Source organism: Ambystoma mexicanum, chromosome 12 (assembly GCF_040938575.1).
Source record: "Ambystoma mexicanum isolate Mex_15411 chromosome 12, UKY_AmexF1_1, whole genome shotgun sequence".
NCBI lineage: Eukaryota > Metazoa > Chordata > Amphibia > Caudata > Ambystomatidae > Ambystoma > Ambystoma mexicanum.
The window spans coordinates 190,677,048-190,701,176 of NC_090936.1; the positions used below are offsets into that span (position 1 = coordinate 190,677,048).

General features: G+C 43.3%; 1 long non-coding RNA gene across 1 annotated transcript in view; it reads right to left on the bottom strand.

The window, feature by feature from the left end:
• Positions 1-17,141: 17,141 nt before the first annotated feature.
• The window catches only part of LOC138513433 (uncharacterized), a 54,339-nt gene continuing 47,351 nt past the window's right edge, over positions 17,142-24,129 (bottom strand). The window contains exon 3 of the long non-coding RNA XR_011281757.1: positions 17,142-22,333. This is a non-coding gene — a long non-coding RNA (uncharacterized lncRNA). The remainder of the gene's footprint in view (positions 22,334-24,129) is intronic.

Genomic DNA, 24,129 nt, shown 5'->3' on the forward strand with positions numbered 1-24,129 from the left:
GGCTCCCCTACCAGCAAATGTGACTGATTCAGGTCTCCTCCCATGCCACGCCAGTAGCACAACAATTAACACGCTTCACCCATGCATGGGAATAACCTCAGATCAGTGGGTGCTCAAGACTGTTGGCGATTGTTTTACAGAGTTTCTTCATCCACCTCAATACCTGCCAAAGAACAGAAGACTGTCTCCAAAACATCTTCATCCTCCTGGAGGAAGTACAGACCCTGCTACAAAAGAAGTGATCTAACTAGTCCCAGATCTTCAGGTAAAAAAGGGTATTCATTCTTGTACCCAGAAAGGGATCTAACCATGCACCTTGTATTAAACCTGCAAATAAATATGCCAAGCCCCAAAATTTCAGTATGCCAACTCTGCAGGAGGTAATACTGTTGCTGAAGCAAGGGGATTAGATGGCCACCTTGGATATGAAAGATGCATATGCATGCTTTCATATTTCAATGTTGCCAGTGAACACAAATTACTTAAGGTTTAAGATGGAGAGCACTCCTTATCAGTTCAAAGTACTCCCTTTTGGCATTGCCTTAGTCCCAAGGGTGTTTACCAGGGTACTGGCAGTGGTGACATCTCACCTGCATAGACACCATTGTACCCTTATCTTGACGACTGGCTCATAACTGGGGACTCGCACCAGGCGTGTCTGGAGAACGCCCAAAAGACTATAGACCATCTTTTCAGCCTGGGGTTCTCCAACGAGAAAGTCAGGCCTTGTCTCAGCCAAGTCAACATTTCTCGGGCCCTAATTCAGACAGAAGATGGGCTTGTCTTCCCCCTCCAACGAGAGGGATCAAACCATGTACGAGATCCCTCAGTATGTAGTCAGTTGTCTGGTAATCATATGGAAAACCATGCAGCTTTTGGGGGTGATGGCATACTGTCTTCCTGGTTCCACATGCCAATCCTCACATTTGTCCTATGCAGAAGGAGCTCTTGAGCCAATGGTGTCAGGCAAGCGGTCAGTCGGATGATCTGCTGGTTGTCTCGACAACCCTCGTTCAGTCTCTGCAGTGGTGGTCAAAGGAGAACCTTCCGAATGGAAATATCCCACACCACCCCAGGTGTAGAAGCCACTCTCACCATGGATGCCTCCCTATCCAGCCAGGATGGGGAGCTCACCTTCTACACAAGACAGTGCACGGCACATGGTCCCAATCCGAACGAACAAGCATATCATCCTGTTTGGCCTACTGCCTTTCCAACTCAACTGCAAGGGAAGATCACTCTGGTCCTTGCAAACAGCACCTGTGCCATGTATTACTTGAACAAACGGGGGGTACTCACTCTCTATGGCAGTCCAAACTGTCAAAGAGCATTTAGAAATGGACACTCTAAACATGACATGTTACTCCTGTCCCAGGGCTATGCAATCTTCTGGCAGACGTGCTCAGCTGAGACGTGCAGGTGCTGATAGAACAGGAGTGGCTATTGCACAATCACATTTTACACAAATCTTTGCAGAATGAGGTCATCCAGACACTCACAGGCCCCACCCCCATTTCCCTCCTCAACAGGATAGTTCACAAAATGCACCAAGAAAAAGTTGCACTAATCCTGATAGCACCAATGTGGGCTCTTCAGCAGTGGGTCTCACAAGACTGTCACTTCTCCGGTGAAGCTGCCTTGCCTGTACAACATGCTTTCCCAAGACCAGGGGACAACTCTGCACCGATGCCCCCCCAAACACTCAATTTGGCAGCATGGCTCCTGAGGTCATAGTCAGGGCATCGCCAGCTGTCTCAAAGGTGTATGGACAATCTTAAGGAGGCATGGAAACCTGATACTAGGCACTGTTATTCCAGTAAATGGAAATGCTGTGTCATTTGGTGCAGCACACTTAACATTAACCCAATTGACTGTGCTCCTATGCACATAGTCCTTTATCTAACTCACCTCTGCGACTCAGGACTAGTTTTTAATTCACTAAAGGTGCACCTTGCTGCCCTTTCTGCCTACACCACATCTCAAAGCAAGGTTTCCTGGTGGAAATTCACTGTAATTAAGGTGTTCGCGGAAGGGGTAAAAATAATTCCCCCTATATTTCTAGTCCAACTCCCAGATGGGACTTGAATTTTGTCCTTACTAAACTTATGGGCCCTCCTTTTTAGCCAATGCACAAAGGTAGTCTTTAGGGTCTCACCTATAAGACTGCTTTTCTGGTGGCTATTGCCTCTTTTTAGTGAACTGCAGGCTCTCTAGTTCAAGACCCATTTGTTACTATTCATAAGGACAAAGTGGCTTTAAGCACACACCGAAGCCTTGCGCCTAAATTCATTTAGAAGTTCCATGTGAACCAAACCATTGAACTTCCAACTTTCTTTCAGAATCCCACTAACTTAGCTGAAAGAAGTCTCCATACACTAGATGTTAGAGCAGTGGTGTATTACCCTCACAAGACAAAGCCCACTTAGAAAAACAGAACCATTTTTTGTCTTTGTTGCTGCTTTTGGAGACAGGGACCCTGTCTCTAAGCCAGCCATCTAGATGGATTGTTAAATGCATCCAAATGTGTTACACTCTGGCTAAGAGAGAATTTCCCTTTACGCCTAGAGCACATTCTATTAGAGGCCAAGGGACTACTTTAGCTTTTATTGCAAGTATTCATCTAGATTCTATTGCACAGCAGCTACCTGGAGTTCTAAACACACTTTCACTCAACGTTACTGCTTGGACACATACACACTCTGACTGACCTGATTCTCAGGTGGGTCAGGCGGTTTTAAGACATCTTTGCTGCCGTTCCTTCACACATCCCACCACCATCTCCTGGTATTGCTCGCTAGCGTATGCACAGCATGCGATTCTAAGCAGATTCACAAGCATCAGAAGACATACATTACTCTCTGTAATCGTATTTCTGGTGCTTGTATCTGCTTAGATTCATATGCGCCCGCCCTTCCTCCCATCTTGGAGTTGAAGGAACATAGACATCTTACATCTTCTCTTCTTCTGTAGTCACTCAAACATTCTCTTCAAGCTCCCTCATGGCAGAACAAAAAAACCTGGGTGGACCTTGACGTGTGAAAGATCTTTGGTATACTACACATCACGTTGGGGATAGTGTTAAGACCCGCCCATGCCCCTTTTGGCTCTTCGAAAAAAGATGCAATACTATGCGAATACTACTAGATGTCAGACTATATGCACTGCATGTGACGCTAAGGAGATACAAGCACCATAAATACGATTGCAGGGAGTAATGTAGATCATATATCTCTTGGACATGTGATTATAATACAGATTAATATGTGCCTCAGTTTATCTATCATCAAGCTTTACTGAATCTCTTCAGTTCCCTCCCAAGTAATGGTATTACCCTGCGTAACTGATGCAGCATCAAAATGAAAATAGGACGTGGGTTTGGGTTTCCGCAACCTTTGGCTAGCTAGATGTTTTTAACTAGGACTCCTATAATCTCTCATTAGTTATGCTGACTAGGAAACAATTGGGTATTGCAGGTGCCAAAGTTTGCTGACGCTGGCATAGGGTGTAGACAAAACGGGAATCCAGCCCAATATGACTGCATGTTAGATGCCTCGATAGAAGATCTGAGAAGGCTTGTATTGATGGAAATGGTGGCAAACCACTATGGATAGTGGTGGCTAACTTTGTGAAGATACGTGGACATGTATGAATAGGCATCGCAACAGACCTATTTGTGGGGGAAGGTCTTTTTTTTTTTATAACCACCATTTTAGCAAATATTTGTTCATGTTACAATACATGGTCTCCAACATATTCCTTTCATTTTAGGCAGGCAAGGTACAATCTGGTAAGCTGTTTCAGAGGGGAAATGACCCCAGTAAAGGTGAACATTCAGTGCTGCCAAGGGGGTGCGCCTATCCAGGGGCGTTGCTAGGGGGGGCTAAGGGGGCTATAGCCCCTGATCTTTTGGTTGTAGCCCCGGATAGAATCTCAGGAGCTACAGCCAAAAGACTAGCTAGCCCCGAGTTCCAACAGTACTGACATCAGCTTAGCCCCGGGTCTTTTCCAGACCAAGCAACTCCCCTGCGCCTATCAATTACGTGACTGATGGGAGGGGGGGAGCACGGTGGGGAAGGGGATGGGGCACTGCTGGTGGTGTGGACATGATTGACAGCTGCGCTGTGAAACCTATGTGCAGGTGCAGCTAGACAAGTCTGTGGGGAAGATTGGGATTGGGGGCACAGAGTGGGCATGGGGAAAAGGGACAGTGGTAACGGGTAGATGTGAACAGCATAACAGACATTTTGGGGTATTTGCCTCGGGTAAGTAAAACTATCGTCTTTTCGCAGCCACAGGTTTCATGTCCTTGGTAACTGTGAATTTCTACAGCATTGAGCTACAGCAGTGTGCTGGAGAAATGTTGCAGGTTGACAGTTCTCAGGAGAATGTAGCTGCAAGGGAGTGGGACCAGGAGATATTTTCTAGGCCAGCATGCTAGGCACCTGGGTGCTCACTGGGAACGTGCAGGGAATTGAATTAAATGCAGTTAAATAAAATCCAACCACAGTGGGATAAGCGGTTTCAGATCATCCCTTTGCAGATGGTTATGGGAAGAGTGCTGTGGGGCTAGGGGACAAGCAATGGGAAATCCCAAGGAGAGGTTTTGGTAGTGTCCCTTGGGTGCAACAGTGTTTTGTGTCCTTGCTGATGTCCACAGGGCACCCTTTGCCAAACTCAGGTGTTTTTGTGTGTTCGATGGGAACTGACCAATGCAGATGAAAAAAGTTCCAGTGGTCAGCACAATCGCATAATATTTAAAAACGTAATTGTGGGCCGGTGTGGGATGGTTTGTGACGTCACAATAGGTGGTGTTGGACAATGGGGACCAGGATGTGTGAACCAATTACAATCATTCAATGTATGCCTCGATATAGGGGACTGACGTAGTCCCTCGAATTAGCTTTTGTAAGGTGTTTAAAATAATGTTTCAACTATGTGCATGCAAATTATGTTTGTGTATAGTTTGACTGCTGTGGGTGATGCTGACGGCTCTCTTCATTCCGTTCCACAGTGCTGTTTGAACTGTGCTTTCCTAGCTGCGTTTTGGGCCTAAATAATGTTACTTCCTGTTTGATGTGTGCTCCTTTGTGGATTCCTTTGGTGTTCCAGTTGTTGCTTGCTTTGGAAGACCCCTGATACAGGACTATTACAAAGTCAATGACAAAATGTAAGCAATGATAATATAGTAACCACACCCAACTTCACCAGACGCATAGGGTTTGCAGTGTTGCAAGTTCATAGTAGTGGCAAGTACAAGGGCAGATTACCACCCTGCGTAAAACACTGCATGCAGAGCCCTGTTAGCAGTGTCTAGTGTGGGGGCGGTGTTGGATCAGGAAGGAATATGGGGTGGGCGTCGGGGGGCATGCCTTTGTTCCATTATGACTGCTCTTAATTGAAGTGGGTGTGCCGGTGCCCAAATGATGGTGGCACTGGTGCAACTGCAGGGAGGGTAGAGCTAGAAGTGTGAAACCTGCACCACCACCCCCCCCCCCAAATCATGTGCTTGCACACATATTGCTATAAAACAGTTTTGCCTCTTTCAAGGTTTCATTAAACTAGTGTATGCATAAATGGACACAATTGTGTTATCACTAGTAGTCCGTTCATTCAAGGGTTGTCACTGTAAATAATTTGACATACTCCTCCCGTTCAGCAAAATCAATTTGGGGGGGGGAGTCATATGTGTTGTACAAGTGTTTCTCAACAAACCTGGCAGAACTAGTGAATTCTGAAGTGTGGGAAACCTCAAGAAATTGCTGCAACTCCAGATAGGACAGATATTTGGAAACCTCATGTAGCCTTAATCACCGAATGAAATGTGGGAGCAGTCTCCTGTTTGCCAGATTAGTATTTATTAGAATGGCGCTAATACATTTCTGGAGTTTTTGTCACATTTGCTCATCTGATCTGGACTAGAGAATAGTTTTGAATATACACCCAGTGGTGACTTTCTAGGGTCTTAATTCTTCATTGCATTCATTATGCACTCTGCTTCCTTCCTGGTGGTGGTCTCGCCAGCTGCCTCATTTCTTCCTCCTACTCATCATTTAATGCTCCTTTTATTTTTCCCCCTTCACTTCTATCATCACTGCCTCCCAATCTCATCTTTGACTTGCCTCCTATTTTCCCTTTACTGCCTTTCCTCTTGCCTCCACTACTGGCACTTGCCAACTCATTCCACATACACCACTGAAACTGCAGATAACATTTGGAGTGTGTGGCAGTGGGTACACATTTGCCTTGGGAGAGAAGGGGCAGGTTTTCAAACCCAAAACACCTGCCTGTGTTTTAGATTTGCCCCATACATGTGCATGGGTGTAGGCAAGCAGATCACCATTGTGCACAGTCTTCTCTGCCTGCTGCAATGGGTGGCTCTCAGCTCTTTCTGGCTCGTTTTTACTATCTTCCATCTATGCTGCTCTCTGCCAGTCACCCCAAACTGGGAGCATTGTCCAGAAGACGTATGGTGCACCCTGGGCAGCTTAAAGAGGAGGCTGTGGCAGCTAAGAGACAGTGATAGCCCCCTTGCCTTAGTTCAGGGGAATGGTGGGCTTGTTCAGGGGATCCCGTGTGTACCTCCTCTGGCACGGGCATCACATATTATGTGCTGTAACCTGGCCTCCACCCCATCCAATACCCCCAGGCACACGTGGGAGACTTTATCCCATATCGCCCCCCACCTTTTCTTTGAAGTACCTCTCTAGATGAATATTTAGGGCTAAATGCTTGGTAGTGGAGAATTCACTTGTGAGGTCCCTACTCATTCCATTAGATGGACCCATATTTTATTGGCAGTGGTTGATATTCTGTGCTGCTTTTAAAGCCACTCGATGTGTGGCTAGTCAGTGCCTAATTTGATTTCTTCTGCTAATCCCAGGATGACAGCCCCTTCTGCTTGGAGCTGTTGCTGATTGATACCAAAGTTCATGTGGGCTTTAGGTTACATTTCTTGCTTCCCATACAGATACAACACATTTTGGGTGAAGTTGCTCTTCATAAACTTATTCTGAGCTGGCTGCAGATTCAGTTCCCTTAATTGAGTGCCCTCACCAATAGTCTTTCCATCTGCATCTAGTAGCTTCCACCTTCCTCGAGCAAACGTGTCTTGCTCTGTGTTTTCTTCCGGGGTCTCCTGGGGACTTCCAATTGTAGATATGATGGCACACAATAGCCTGTCCTTTGGTTCAGGTATTGTCTAAGTTGGATAGGTCCTAGCTATGTATCTTATGTTCCCACAGGCATATCATTTGATTGAAGCATCCCCTGGTAACCAAGGGAGCCCCCTTGCCCCCCCCTCCCTCAGTGGGAGAAGACCAGGAGGGAGTTATCTTGGATAGTAACACCTCTGGTATTGGTCACAATAACCCCAGATTCCAGACTAGCCTGTGGTCCATGTGGGAGTTCCTTTATTTCACGGCTGACCAATCTCAACTGTTGGGAATGTTGATGGACAGTTACCATCTGGATCACCTCTTACAATCTCAGTGAATGGAGCTGGAAGACTGGGCAATGGAAAGGGCAGTTTGATTTGTTAAGACCTCTTCTGGAAATAATTTGTGAGCCATTTTACCAGCAGAAGGTGGATTCCATACATAATTTCTCTAGTTTCCCGGGGTGATAGGGTAACTCCTTATCACTGTCATTGCCACTCTGGGGTATCCCACCTACAAAAGGCAACCTATTCTTTATAGTTCTCCACATGCAACCTACAATTATTCTCAGACAAAAAGGTTAAGACCTCATAAGCCAGGCAGTAGCCCTTTCTGGATGCGAACACCTTGCAGCATCTGCAAGTACTTGCCCCATTTATTGTCGGGCATCCCAATGCACACCCAGTCTTGAGGCCTGCCTTGAAGTTCATACCTGAGCTTCCCAAAGACTGGGCATCATCCATGGTAGTTCTATAACAGAGGGTGTCCTAAAAAGACAATTCGTATGCACCTCTGTGTACATTCCTTTTTATTAAACATGCACGGCACTTAATGTCTAATTATTCTTTAGCAGTCTTAGCAACAAACTATTTTTATTTCAAAAGTGGGCGTATACATCACCCACAGGCCAATTGTTAATCCATAATGTACAATATTTTCTGTTATGGTCTCATTTTCTGGAATTTGTTTTTAAGCTCATTCTGTTACGGGCGAACACATTAAAAAACACGTTAAGGTTGTGGTGTCAAAATAATACAGTGCAGACATTGAATTACCTGTGTGAACAACATACCCAATATGTACACAGTAGGACCACATGAAAAGCATGAATAATCGCAGAAATATTGATAAACAAATTGTGCAGTAAGACCATGTGAAAAACACAATTTCAGGGATAGTGTGCAGAAAACACTCAATGAGAGTGGGACCTCTAGGGCCAGAATGTGTGTCTATCCTGGGTGACATTGTGGGCGTGGGCTTCTAAGGGAAGGTAGCTTCTAAAGTAATCGGCTGTGGGTTTAAACCCATTTATTCATGGTTTCCCAAAGAGGAATGTTAATGACTCCTGGGGGCTCTATAATATTGAAGCCCATTCATTCTTAAATAGTCAAGTGACCCATTCACTGTAGAATGCCCAATAAATAAATACAATGAATAGTTGATTCACGGTCATCAATGGTATGCCATCTGATAGAATTGCTGGATCAAGCAAGGTGGAAGCAGGCGTCTGTGACCTCTTTGGTTGCGGCATATTCTCTCCAGTGTACAAAGAACGGAGAGTCTCCTTTCTGACATCTTGAACCACAAATGTGGTATACCATGTAAAGTATGGCACCCACAAGGCGACAGTTTTTCTTGTATTTCCTTATCCTTTAGGGGAGGTTTCAAAAGGGAAATGGAAGACCTCTTCCATTTAGTAAGTTTTGGTATCTGGTGGAGAGCCACATTGAGCCCCCACCATGCCTGCAATTCTTGACTTCTTTTATCAGCTTGTACTTTATACTTGGATTCTGCTTTTTGCCGATGAAGTGCATCTAATTGTTGGATCTTTTGAAGGAGCCTTGCCCATTTGTTTGATGCTAGAACTGTTGCTGCAAGCCCTTTCAAAATAATTCCTTGAAGAGCAAAATTAGGGTTGCCTAAAGAGATTTGGTCAACATTGTTGTATGCAAATTCAGCTATTGGCAAGCGACACCCAGTTCTGATATTTTTTGATGAAAGAGCAGGCCTATTGTTTGAACGCCATCGGTATTGGAACCACTGATTGTCTATTGTTCTTTAACCTACTACATATATAAGTTGATGAGCCCATTTGACTCATCTTGCCCACATCTGTATGGTGAAATATCCTTTCTCCATCAACACAGTCAAAGACGAGGGATTAGTGAATTCACAGCAGTGACAGATATGATCCCAGATTTACAACTTATTTTGCACAAATCATTATGAAACGGTTTCACGCATTGGAAAATTCAGACATCTAACCAAGAAATCAAGGCCTTGAGGACGGCCTAGGGGTCGAAACACGTGTTGGCTGACCACCAGACTTGAAACACATTGAGGAAACATGTTGTCTAAACATTAATTGAACAAATCATTCTCTCTTTATCATCGATTTAGAATAATAGATAGACGTTGCTTAAATTTTAAAGGCTTAGCGCAATTACTTCAAACCCTTCTCATCCTACCAGTTATTAATTCAAGGCCTAACGGGTGGTCTTTTGGGATAGGAGTACGCAGCTTGCCGTTTCTGACCTTACTCATCAAGAGGCCCCAAGCGCATTCCTCTAAGGATTGTACCCGTACTTACACTTTCCTTTATTGTTTGAGTTGCTCTATTTCCTCATCTGTCTGAGGAGAGCGACTGTGATGTACCGAGCCAGGATTGTTAATGACTGTAAGGTTGTTCTCCAGAATTTGGAAGTAAATTGAGATCCTTGATGGATATGGAAGTAGTTTTCCACGAACTAAAAAGACCAGTTCTGTAGCAGTATGGATGTGCAGACAAGGAACAACTTGGTTAATCTATTCGCCATATGCACGTCATTACTTCAGATTTAGGCATTTCATTCATTTATAATTTATTTATAATGTGCTTAATAACCAGAGGTTTCTAAGCACGGACCCGGTGATCGAACCTGTGTCTCCCTTCGTCTTGCTTCCAGGCCCCCCTGAGACAAATTAATCCTTTGCTATGGTCTGCCAGGGTGTTGCCGGAATGGGTAACGGACACAATTTCCCCTTTTTCTTCTTCAATTATTTCACAAACTATGCAGTGCTTGATGTACTATAATGCAGTCTCTTCAATATTGGGCCACCAGAAATCTCTCTCAACCCGATGAAGGGTCTTGTGTAGTTCTCAATGTCCTGCAGTCCGTCATGGCACCATTCCAGGATGTGTTTCAGATCTGCCAAAGTGAGAACTATTGAGCTTGTTTAAGCCCAACTGCAGTTCCCTGTCCAAGTACAGTTTCTTTCCAAGGTTGTCTAGCAACCACAAGTTCATCTCTGTTCTTACATAGGTCAGCCACTTTTTGGATATCGGACGTAATATAATCGAAGCTAAGTTGTGCCGCCAAATAGTAAAATTACAACTTTGGCAGATGCACACCCCCTTCTTTGTAAGGCAAGCACAGTGTTGCAAGGGCAATCTTGTGTTGGGTTGGGCCACGTAAGCATCCTCTAAGCAGTGTGTCTAATAGGCGGAAGAAGGGGGCTTCGATATAGTAATGGACATTGATAAAGTAGTACAGAAATCTGTGGAGGACAATCATTTTTATGATTGCTGTTCTGCCCATAAGCGAAGGCACAATCGGGACCAAAAGGACATAGACCTCTGGAGGCCTTTCGCCACTCCAAAGGTGTTACAGGTGTGTGTGTGTGTCTTCTGGTGTGTGCATGATTTGTACACCTAGAAATCTAAAGGAGCTTGTTTTCCACGGGATCCCCAGTTCCAGTTCCAGTAAAGCAGTTTCATTCACTCTGCATAGCCCAGCCAGAGGAAAGAGACAAGACTTCTTTCCAGAGAGTGTAGCAAAGTTGTCCAACACGTTCAGAACCATTGACACGGTTGTGTTGCGGTTCACACATGGAGAGCAGAACATCAATCGCATATAATGATATTAGGTGTCTAGTACCACCAAACCTGATACCCACCTCCAAATATCCCTGGCATATGTAGACCACCAGGTGCTCCAGGGCCAATATATACACTGGATGTCCCCCACTTCAGATACTTGCCTACCAGACTTGACCGCGGCAGTCGGTGAGGAGTACAGCAGCTTTACCCAGTGAATGAAACTCTCACCAAACACAAAACTATGCACTAGTCCATCACTGCTGGGCGTTTTACTCGCAGTGAGTGAGGCAATTGCATCGTACACCTCCTTCACAGTGATAGACTGGTCTAGACAGGACTGCTAGGTGTCCGTGAGGCTCGGAAGTGCAATAAGGGAAAGGGCCTGTATAGTTGGGATAGTACATAGCAAAAATATCATTAAACTCAAGTTGGGATCCCCATGTGGCACCGCTGTCATCACGTAGCATAGTGGTCAGAGGTCTAGGATGTTCTCGTTTGCAAAGCCACGACAAGAGCCTTCCTGGTTTGTCCCCCTCGAAATGTGCCCTAGTGGTTTGCGTAACATAGTAAAACTTAGAAAACCTTTCTTGCGCCGCAGGTAGCGGTACCAGGTCTTTGCTAATGACTCCTCTTCCGACCACAGACACCTGTGTCGGGCCTTCAAGTCGCGTATTTCCTCCTCCATAGTTTCCAATTCCACCCCAATTCCACCCTCAGTTACCTTGCGGATGCTGCCAGCACTGGCTATAATTTCTCCCCTGGTCACCACCTTCATGGTTTCCTAGATGGTGCTCCGCTCCTGAATGCTTATGTTCTGCTCTAAAATTCGGACAATTATGTTTGTAACTTGTTTTTAAAAATGTGGTCGGTCAAATGACGAGTAGGCATGCGCCACAGCGGGATTGGGGGTCTAGGGCTCCTAATGTTCCATGTGATCACCAAGGGTGAATGATCAGATATATGGAACGGCCCAAATACTCAGTGCCACAGATGTCAGTCATCTGGCGCAGCCCAACAAAGATATAGCCAATCCTAGTGTGCAATGTGTGGGTGGAGGAGTAAAGAAGTAACCCTTGACCTCTGGATGTAGTTCCCCTCCAGGCGTCTACTAAATCCAAGTTGGTCAGTACAGCATTCAGTGCAACTGATGCAGGTGGCAGACCTCCCCAGGGGTGAGAGGGATAGGTCAAGCACAATGTCCCTAACAGAATTAGTCGCCCCCCAGAGGAAGAAACATTCACGAAACATTCACGTTGATGTGCAACCCGAGCACAAAGTGTTGGACGTGAAATGGGATGCTATGATTCCTACCGACCTTCCTTATCTTTGTCCACCTCTAACAGCTGGAATGGTAGTGTACCGTCAATCCATGTGAGCACCCCTCTTGCGTATTTAGAGTATGTAGCACCATATCCCGTCCCACCCCAGTGCTCCAAGACCTATTCTAGTTCTGCAGGCATCAGGTGAGTCTCTTGGATTAAGGCTATAGATATCTTTGTCCGTTTCAGATAAGGTGTCACTCTGTTCCTACGGAGGTAAGAGCCCAGCCCTCGCACATTCCAAGTTAATATTTTAATGGGGGGGTCATGGTGTTTGCAGAGCAGTCTGTGCATCAAACCAACGATTACCTCCCATCCCAATGGTGCAGACCAGAGCACTCCCTTGACTGCCAAGCATCTGAGCCACCTGCACAGAGCATGTCAGTAAGAGATGCCCAATCACTCCATTTCTGTACTGCCACTTAAGTAAGAGAAGCAGCATGCAAGCCAAAATGCATGGAGAAAACAGAACCAATAACGAAGCCAACAAAATTGTGTAGCATCACCCAGCAACTTTACGTTGCTCAGGCGTTCCTGTACCACCAGGGCCTAACCAGACCATTGTGTATCAGGTAGCGGGAGACAGCAACGGGCCTGGCACCCATATTAACTCGGAGCAGGCAGGCAAGTCCAGTGCTGGCTGACCAAACGTTGCTCCCACTGAAAGCAAAAAAGAACTGTCCAGGCAGGTATCATACCCTATAATACAACTCAATCTGAGGTACACAAATGTATATTTCAAAGGGACCATTTGTGCGAATGCAACAGTAGGAACAGGTTTAATTTCCAGTTCCCGACCTGCCACCAACTCACATCAGGTGTCCCAGAAGAGAACACCTAAGCTTTGGGGATCATTTGCAACCTGGTTGAGGAAGCAACAGTGTAAAGAAATGATAGTAAAGCTCAGAGACTTGGGGAGGTAAATGACCGGCTACAGTGGCAGATAAGGCATTTTAGGTCGACGGAGGGTTGGCGATAGGAGCATACACTTGTGCCCCCAGATAATCCAATGAATGGATAAGGAGAAAGGGGAAATGAGGTGGAAGTGCAGGATAGGGAGTGGGCAGAGGATACACTTGAATTATTTTCTAGCATGCAAGCAACACACAGGGCAGAGGCAGCTGCAACCAGGGCAGCCGCCCAAACATGTTGCATTACCGCAGGGTCTAATGCCTGCTATACCAACCTCCTCTGAAGCCCTGGGACCAAGTGGTCAGGGTTCCATGGGAGGACAACTGTTAATAGGTGCGCCTCCCTCATGCACTCAGTCTGTGACGAGGGGAGGCACGGTCCATGGAAGAGATTTGAGTTATCCAGGCACCACTTGGGCAAGTATCGGCTGGCCTTGAAGAACACCCAGGGATTTAAGAAACGTAGCCAAGGATTTTCCAAACATTAGCGGTGAGAAACAGCGGTTTATGGAAAAATTGCAGTTTTGCAAATGTTACAACCCCTCCTGGGCTGACCTAAATCAGTTAATGAGGATAATTATGCCCTCTGGAGTACAACAGCAACTAGTAGAAAGAGCCGTGTGGCTAGCCTTTGACACTGGAAAAGGAGGTGGGCTTGTCCTGGCTAAAGAGCAGGTTTGTAACCACCATTCCTGAGATATGCATGAGAAAGACTGACTGGGCTAAGATATTAAATTGTAAGGAAAATAAAGGCGAATTGCCTGCAGACTAGACAGACTGAAGGTGGTGTTTACCCAACACTCCGGCATCACTAAGCTATACGAGACCACCCAAGATGCAATGGTAAATTCCTTTGTTGTTGGTCTTCTACACAAGGTAGGGGCACAACTTATGAACATGTGTACTGGATGGCAGACTAAACCATTAGCCGAGTTGGTGGTGGTTGTGAATCACTGCATGACATGCCAAGAACAGAAAAAGGAGACTATATAGACCACAAAGACTTTATTATCAGGGGAATTCTGGGCCAGGAAATGCCTGAATACCACATCAGGGTGGTGTAAGGTAGGCATGGTATTACAAGTATGACACAGACACAAGGGAACAGTTTAAAAACCTTTATTATGAAATGATCAGATGGGAGGGAAAAACTCCCATCTAGCTCTTTAGCTAAAATGGGAGTGATCACAACCATCAACATAAAAGAAAACAGTCCTAGTCAAATAAAAAAGACCTATACTAAAAAAAAAAAATGTCTGCCTTTTCTCATACAAAAAGTGGGAAAAGGGGTTGTCTAGTTCAAAAAAGAAAATCAGTGTTCAACTGAAATGTCGGGATGTCCAAGTTAGCCAAGAATAACTCCCTTCTCCACGTTCACTTCATGTTTTGAATTTTTTTTTTTAAAGAGTTCTTGCTGGTTGGCTGGCGTATATAGTTCACAGGATTCGTACACTTCAAACCACTTGGCAAGATTCACAATGTTAGTTTTTCCCTTGACATAAATATTTCCACAACAGGATCTGGCTTTCATTGCCTTGATTTAAAAGAAACAGTTTATTTGTAGGCTTCCCTTGTCTTAGTTCCAAGCAACAAAAAAAGACTCATAATTCTGACGCATCAATATTTCAAACCAGACTTCTCAGGCCTCTGGTGATGTAGGTCTGGGTTTCTCTCTCTGGTCTTTCAAGTGTGTTACAACACAATTTCCCAACAGGTCCCTCAGGTTTCTCACCTGAATCTGCACCCCTGCATACTGTAATGTTCTAAATTCCACTTCCTAATTGTTATTTCAATTTCTAATTGAATACTTTCAAGTGTGCAAGGATTTAACGTGTACCTCAGCATAACCACTTCGACTCTCACACTTAACACAGTTTATACGTGCTCACCTGGCACCACTGCTTTCTGATTAAGGTAGTAACCTCATATATGTGATCTCTCTAGCATGCTTGGTTCACCGTCTGCCTTTTGGCACTTTGATACCACAATATCCTCTTTCTGCTAAATGCGCAGTTCAACACAGCAGGCTCAAACCCGTCTTTCTCAATTGGGGTTCCCTCTGTCAGGCTCAAATCTTCTTTGACAACAGGCAACTTTTGTGCACTTTAAAAGAATGTTTGCTCTTAGTTCACGACAACTCCCAGAATGCACTTCTTCCTTTGCCTTTTAACTTCAAACTTAGACTGTCCACTTTGAGATCTCTGCTCGTCTTCAGCAACACTCATACCAATGGGAGGCTTTGTCTCTGACTCACCCCGGTAGTACGGCATGGGCAGGTAACCCCTCTGGATATGTGGGCTGAGGTCAGGATCCCAGCGCCTGCCCCAAGTGAACAAGCAATTGTCTGGGCCTTGCCAGAAGGGTCCTGTCTGACTGAGTCCAATACTTAGGAGGCATGGCACCTGTGACACGCTGCAGCCCTTTCTTCTCACTGGGCCAGAATCATAGCACACCATCCTTCTTTGGATATCCATGGTAGCTCCCAGTCTTTTGCCTTCTCCACTCCAGACAACCTTCCCAGTCTGCTTATGGTGTTTGGGATTTTAAGAGGGATCCTCTGCTGGACTCAGCTTTGCAGCCTCCCTCCTCCTTTCCCAAGCAATCTGACTTCTCTCCCTAAGCAGCCTCCCTTTATACATCTGTCTGATGTTGATTGTCTGCAGGTGTGTGGTCAAGGTTGATATGATACATTATTTATAACACGCTTAATACCCAGAGGTTTCAAAGCGCAAACCCGGGATCGAACCTGTGTGCTCTGTGTCGTCTTGCTTCCAAGGCGAGCATGTTGCCCCTTAGCTATCCTCCCGAAACGCTCCTGGTTCTGCCTGAACTTGCCTGTCGTTAAGGGGACAGCTTTCTGTCAGAGTGTTGTAGTCTGTCCTCTGTGTCTTAGTGGGTTTTTCACAGGTAATCTTCCGCCCTGCAGGTTGCCTGTTTGTCTTCTTAGAATTGTTTGAAAATGGAAAGAGGGAGAAGTTGTGTGTTTGAAAAAACACCAAGAACGTAGAGGGTGGGTTGCGATTATGGGTAACTTCTAGAAGGGGGATATCATATCCCACCTAGGGTATTCCCAGGAAAAATTACCCCCAAATCCCCTATTGATCCCCCCTCTGTCGTACACCCCCAGGGTTGGGATGTGAAAGCGACTACCCTCTCCTAGCCACCTGAATAGAGGATTCTCAGGGTCAAAAAGTGAGAATAGTCGCAGGTTTCTCACAGTGACCACCTCAGGACCCAGACGTCTAGCAGGGAGCCCCGCCACCGTTCCCCAACCCTAATGTAAATCTGTTTACCGAGAGACCCAATGTTAACACCATAGGTCAAGATGTTTTCTCACAACTAGAGGCGGGAGAAACTCTAAAAGCACCATTGATCCCAGTGGAACAGGATGGTCCATATGGCCATTGTCAAACAAGAGGGAAGTCTGTTGCCTGTTTAACAGACATTGGGGAAACTAGATCTGCATTTAACATGGATACCTTTGATACTCCCATTTCTGCAGAAGCAGTTAAAGCCATTGGCATGTCCAATACCCTAATAACACATCCTGCTACTGAACCCCTCGCCACCACTGTAGGACAGATTACTGATCAGCATGCATTTTTATCGAGTCCAACCACTGCAGTGAATCTGTTGGGGAGAGAATTGTTGCGTACACTTAGGTGTACCATCGATTACACTCCGGATGGAGTATTCTTGAATGTGCCTCCTGCTAACGCAGGAGCAGTGCTAGCCACAATCCAGGAAGATAAGGAAAATCAGCAGTATACGGGTGGGGGGGAAGGGAGGAGGTTGGTTAAAAGCACTATTTGATTCTATACCAGTTAGTTTATGGTCCTCTCACAATAAAGAAAGTGGGTTACATCCATACGGCCAAACCTGTGCATATTAGAACTGATCCATTTAAGAAGCTGCAGAGGATTCCTCAATTTCTTTAGAAATCTGAGACAGGCATTACAGTGGCTGTAGAGTCGATTTTGGAACAAGGAATAATTATTCTCACTAGTAGGCCATACAATACCATGATTAGCCCAATGAAGAAGCGTGGCAAGTCAACCTATAGATTTTCTGAGGACTTGAGGGCGGCAGTAAAAGGTCATACAAATCGTCTAAAATGTCTTTTAATAAAATCAATAATCTAACAAAAAATAGAGCTGCAATATTACGATTTAGCGATGAAGAAGCTACATTCATTTTGAATCTATTTAAATTTACACATAAACCAACAGCTTTGAACAATACACCAGAAACAGCAATAAAACAATTGGAGGAAAGATTGATACAGAGAGAAATAAATCAGAAGATTCATGCTTCTACCCTTGCACAACACCATAGATTTTAGGATCTCTCTACAGACAACTATTCCATGACAACCCACATTTTGTTAAACAGTGGAGACAAATATTAAATACATGTGCCTTATATTTGATTATCTTAACAGTGGAGGAACTAGCTTAGTCTCTTCAAAGATTAGACTCTGGGATTGCAGATCTAAAATGCTCTGTCTGACATGTTGATTAAACAAGAATTAGAAACTACTCATGACATTAATATGAAATTAGAACAGTATGAGAAAGAATTGGAGACAACGAAAATTTGAAATTTCAGAAGAGATACTATTGATTACAAACTAGATATTGGTTACACTTGGCAAGAATATCATTACAGTAATCGTAGAGAAAATGAATGGATAACAGACAACTATATAATATCTAACAAATCAAAACCAACTTATTACGGTTTTCTATATATTACCAAAAATACATCAAACTCTAATAAACCCCCAGGACGTGTCATCACTGCAGCCACAGAAAATGTACTTGATATACTAACAAAATATATCGACAATACTGTACAACCCTTGATCCAACAAAGTGACATTTATCTGAGAGAAAGTGGACACTTAACATATCTTATTAACAATGGATGTAGTTAGCCTATACACATCCATCTCAAACCAAGATGGACTAGAACACAACTCAATTTAAGGACACATTCTATTTACAGATTACAGATATCAAACACGTCAATGGGGCAAGTATGGACCCCACATATGCACATGTATTAACTTGAATTTGAACACATTATAAATACTACCCAATATAGAGATATGTTGTTCTTCTACAAGCATTTTATAGAAGTTATATCTATTATTTGGAAAGGGCATTTCATTCATTATTCATAAACAGTTTATTTCTGAAACATATCCAGTTCCATAAAAACATCAGCATAAATACATCAAAACCTAGGTAATAATAACATACATTGCAGATATAAAACACATATAACAAGATATATAAGAAATCTAATAAATCAGGTTTCCAATGAGTTCAGTAAACCCTTTCTCAAACTCAAAGCATTCTTTAAATACGATAAAAGTGCCTAAACCACACATGGTGAATCGGCCCACAACAAATATAATAAGGCAGGTTCAAACTGTAAAGACATCACTAATTAAGTTAATACAATCTAATTTGAAATACAGACAGGTGTGCACCCGTATACATTATTTTGTTCTATCAAACTGTAAAGACCCCCTGGCCCTACAAAACTAAATGTAATGTAGACCCCTGGTGTCTTGAATATGAGGGACAAAAAAATAAAAAATGTTCCAGATCCTCTCTAGGTGAGTTACACAAATGACCAGGGTGATTCAAGGTATCATTGGACCAGGCAACCACCACATCTCTCAGAAAAATACAGTTAAAATACACCCTAGTTATAACGACGTGCTGAGAGGGGTTCAATGCCCATAGCAAATACTTTTGAAGTCTGGGCCCAGCAATAATAATATGCCTTCTGTTAGCTGGTTTCAATATCCCTCCAGGTTCTGTTTTCTCCACCAGATGCAGGCAAACACTTAATTTCAAAGCTCCAAAAGTGCCAGCCGGAATAATACCTGGTGGGGGGAAATGGATGAACTAAGTTAACATCTGCCAACTTGCCTTTAACAAACTTCAACCAAGGGATTTTCAGATGGCATTCCTTGTTCACCAAAAATGTGATTATCTCCTGGGTCAGAACAGCATTTGCATTGCCCCAAAGTCTGAGCCAATGGCATACTGGCTGGGATGAAATGATGTAACTAATCAACATACACCCCAATTCCTGATGAGCTGCAAGAATGGCGGCTGAAACTGAAGTCCCAGTACCTTCTTGAAGAATACATTCTCGAGCACCTGGATTACATAGCCCCACAAGTCCGTACCATATCTTGTGACCGAGGCTGCCTTCATATTGTAAATTCTGAGTGTCAGATCAATCGGTTGTACCTTGAACATACCCATTGCTCTAGCAACTACCCACATGGCCTGCTTAAATCTCAGTTTGTTTACACACATGCGGTTCAGGGCTGAAATTGGAGGCAGATCTCACTCCAAGATAAACAAAACTTTGGACTCTAGGTATCGAGTCTCCCCTGCTAAACATGACTTTAAACTGTGGTGGATGCTTTCCACGATGGCAAACCATCACTGCTGATTTGTCTACATTTACTTTTAAGTCTAGCAAAACTATAAATGAAGTATAATCATCAATTAGCCGCTGTAATGCACGTAGAGTGCGTGCCAGAAGAACTGTGTCATCTCCATATGCTAGTAGGGGAAGCACCCCACTACCCAGCTGTGATCCATCTGTGGTCGATTTTAACAAATGGTCATAAAATCCATTAATGTACAAGCAGAATAACAAGGGCGCCAGGACACAGCCCTGATGCACTCCCTGCTACACAGAGAAAAAGGCTGTGCAACACTATTGTGCCCCACTTCTCACACAAGCCTTGGTGGACTATGGAATTTAACAAACAAGTGTATCAGAACCACCGACAATTCATGGATCTGAGCACACGCCAAAGCTTCACATGATTTACCTTAATAAAGGCTGTGCTAACATCCATGAAGGAAAGAAAAATAGGCTCTTCTTTGATAAACAGTGAATGTGCCACCACCAATTAAAGATTCAGGGACTGTACCAAAGTCCCCAAACCTGGTCTAAACCCAAGCCGGATGGCAGAAAGAATTTTAACACTCTCTGCCCAGATTTCAGGTCTCTTTAATAGGGTCCGCCCCACATTTTTTAACACTGAGTCAAGAAGAGAGATGGGCCTATACAACGCTGGATATGACCTGGGTCTTTTCTTATAAATCGGTTGAATTATAGCTTGGGACCAAGAGACCGGGACCATACCCCTAGCACAAATTGCATCAAAACCCACGGTCAAAACCGGGGCCCAAAGATCAGGCTCACAGAAAGACAAGTCAGCAGGAATATTATTGGATCCTGGGTCCCTATTTCTGGACTGAGAGATCGAATCTCCTCTATTGAGAAGTTGGTCCATTCACCAAGTGTTCGACCCAAATTCATTGAAGTTGACCCTACTGACAGCCACTCAAGTGGAATTTCTTCAGGGCCCACACTATACAGTGAGGTAAAGTGATCTACCCATGCCTTGTCTGGGACTGTGGCAGTCAATCCATTCTGCTTGAATCTATAAAAAGGACCATTGTTTACGATCTCCCAAAAGTGTCTAGAATCATTCCTCGAAGAAGCACTAACCCATACATCCCAGTCTTCTGATTCAATCTGACGTTTTATTTCCCCAGTAACCTTCTTAAAAAAAATGTGGGCACAGACAGTATCTCTTCTGGAAGCTAGAGGGTCCTTAAATCTGGCAAGCAGGTTACATTTAGCTCCTGTACATTCTGCATTAAACCATCTCACCTGCAGCTGTCCTCTACCTCTACTTGCAATGGTCATGAAAGTACCTGCCAGGTTGAACAGTAAAGCAGAAAAAGCTGCCAGAATAGGTCCCTGGGCACCCTGCTCTACTAACAATATATCCAGAGCCAATTTCCCTGAATTATGTCCTTCAAAAGCTACTCGTGGATATTGGGCTGCCATTTCAGCCTACACTATGGATCATCTACATTCAATTCGGGGAGATAAGACCCGACTAGCACCCTATGATTGTTAGCCCCTGTGAGTTTGAGCCTAATTGGGAAATGGTCACTACACATATCGACCACAGTCTCGAATCCAATGACAGAAACCCAAAAATTCACCAGAACACAAAAATAATCGTTGAGCGTCCCACAGATGAAGAAAAAGTTCCCTGGAATGTCCCCAGAAAAACTGCCATTGGCAGAACGCAAACCATGATCATATAAATGTTGCATGTTCAGTATGTTGCTGCTTCCTCTTTCACAGTCTTCGTTGGGAGAAATTAGGAATCTATTTAGAGACTTTTTAATGGGGGATTGCAGTTCACCCGAAAATTCCAATGTCAATTGTTTTGCGTCAGTGGAGGAAGAGGGCTTTGGTTTTCCAGATGTGAGGAAATATCTCACTGCTTTCTCCTGGAAGAATCTACATCACTGGGTTAATGATGATTCTGAATCAGCCCTCATGTGGGTCGGCATTGAAAAGGAGTCTGTGTCACCTATACCCTTGGATTGACTTCTTACAATGGTTTATCGACTCCGTCTTGAAAAAACTTTCCCTACAGTGCGGCATATGGTTTCTGAATGGAAACAAGCGGATCGCATAACTGAGTCAAAAATCCTGCTATATCTGGAGCCATGCATCTGGAAGAATCCAGCAGTTATGGTTGACAATAAGATGCTGAATTGGCACGTGTGCCAGTATTTGGAAGCTGAAACATTTTCTAGAGAGTAGCACATTAGACCTTAATTTCTTGAAATGTAAATATAAATTGCGCGATTCTGAAAGATCAAAGTATGTAGTGCCACAAGGAATTTTGACATCCATTTTCTCTCCATTAAATGCCAAGATCCATGACCTTCCTGGCCTATATGTCATGTTGAAGAAGTGCCCTCTCTCTGCATCTGTGGTTTACCACCTACTCTCGGTGACCTCTAAAGTGCCCTTGGAATGTCCGGGAACAAACATTTGGGAGTCTGAAATGCATGTGCAGATATCTGATTCCAACTGGTGGATAGTGTTTAAAATCCGGAAGAAATTCAAACTGGACCTGGATTTATGCTATACACAACAGAGTGTTATAGCATGTCTGTATTGGTCGCCGTGGAGGATGAAAACATGTAAACTTTCCCAATTTGATATTTGCTGAACCTGCAAAAAGGAAATTGGAGTTAATACCCATATGTTCTGGTCTTGTGCGCAAGTATCTCAATAATAGGAACAAGTACTCTCCCAAATGAAGTTTGTAACCCAGTCAAGTAAGGTCACATACTGCAATATTATGTGTTCTGAGCTTATTCCCAAATGGTTTGAATCTATCAGCTCGAGTCATAAATTGGACATACATAGCATTGTTACTGGCTAAGAAACAGATTTTGAGAAAATAGATGACTAATGGGAAACCCCAACTTGAGGACTTGTTTCAGAGTATGTTGCTATTAACTGCTATGGAAAAAGTGTCATTTGCTAAAAAAAACTTGGTTGGAGACTATCGATTATTGTGGGGTATTTTCAATTGCATATGCTTAAAATATTACTGTTATGAAACCTTACAATGTGTGTATGACTAATGATCTGATTGTTTGGCTCACTCTCGTCCCTTTTTGCACCTAGTGTTTGCTCATGTTGTTTGTCCTGTCTTTTCTTGTGTTGTGTGTTTGTGTATTGCTGTGTTCGGGGTCAAGTGTGTAAGGTGGGGGTGCGATATTATGTCCTACAACAATATGAGATATTTGGATTTGTTTGCTTTGTTCTGCTTTTGCAAGATCTCTTATTGGATTACTTATGTTAGCCTCCGTTTGTTTTTTACGTGTATTATATTTTGTTAACACTGCTGTATATTGCTTGTATTTGATGGATTGAACATGATACATTATTCATAAAAATAAATTAAATTGAAGAGAAAGTGAAGAGCATTCCCAGAGAATTATTAGTTGATTAAAAACCTAACCCAACCCATAACTTGGTTTACCAAACTTTTTCACAACAAAGCCAACAAATCAGAAACTGCAGAATGAGCATTTGGAACATCATACATTCTAACCCTGAATTACTCAGATGTTCTCTGGTACATGGAGTTTTCAGTGATGACAATACAGGCACTGATGTTTTCAAGGGCACTATTCCGTGCTTGAACTCTGCTAATTCTAATAACCTAAAAAAAAGCAATATAATTAAACATCCATATACAGGAAAGAATATCACAGTACCATACATCGACATGTGGCCTTATGAACTTCATCAGTAGGATTAAATACCCTTGCAGATTGCTTTACATTAGAATTGACTATAAGTAAAGGGAAGATTAGATAGGGTGTACATAAATCAAATATCCGTACAAAAAATTGTCAATCTTCTGCATTAAATATTTTCTGAAAATGGCCACCATATATGACTATTACAATTCATCATATTGGAACAAGTCAAAATTCCAAAGAGAGCTGGTAATTTGAATCAAAATCTATTAAGAAGGGTAGTATTTTGGATTAAGAATATTGATTCAATGGTACCTAGGGGAATAAATCGGGATTGTGATCTTTTTTTTTTCTCTAATAGCAATGTTAACTATTCAATCTGAAGTAACGACACTCTGCATCCTTCAATATGTTTATCTTTTTTTCAAGTGATTTAAACTATAAAGATGGTTTAATCCAATTTTGTCTATGAAACAAACTGTTTCATATGTTTGAGCTTTAAGAAACTGTTCACAAAAATTGTTCTTTATCATGAGTTTTGTTTGTTTGTTTGTTTGGGTGCTACAAGAATGTGCAGTTTCTTAGTTACAATACAAGAGAATTACAGATTATAATACAATACAGTATACTAAATAATAACATTGAGGCATAATAGGACATACAGTGAATGTACATGGATAATATACATATTTACAGATAAGATATAGAACTGGCGTTATTAGCAATGTCAATTTGAAGATGTTAACAAGATGG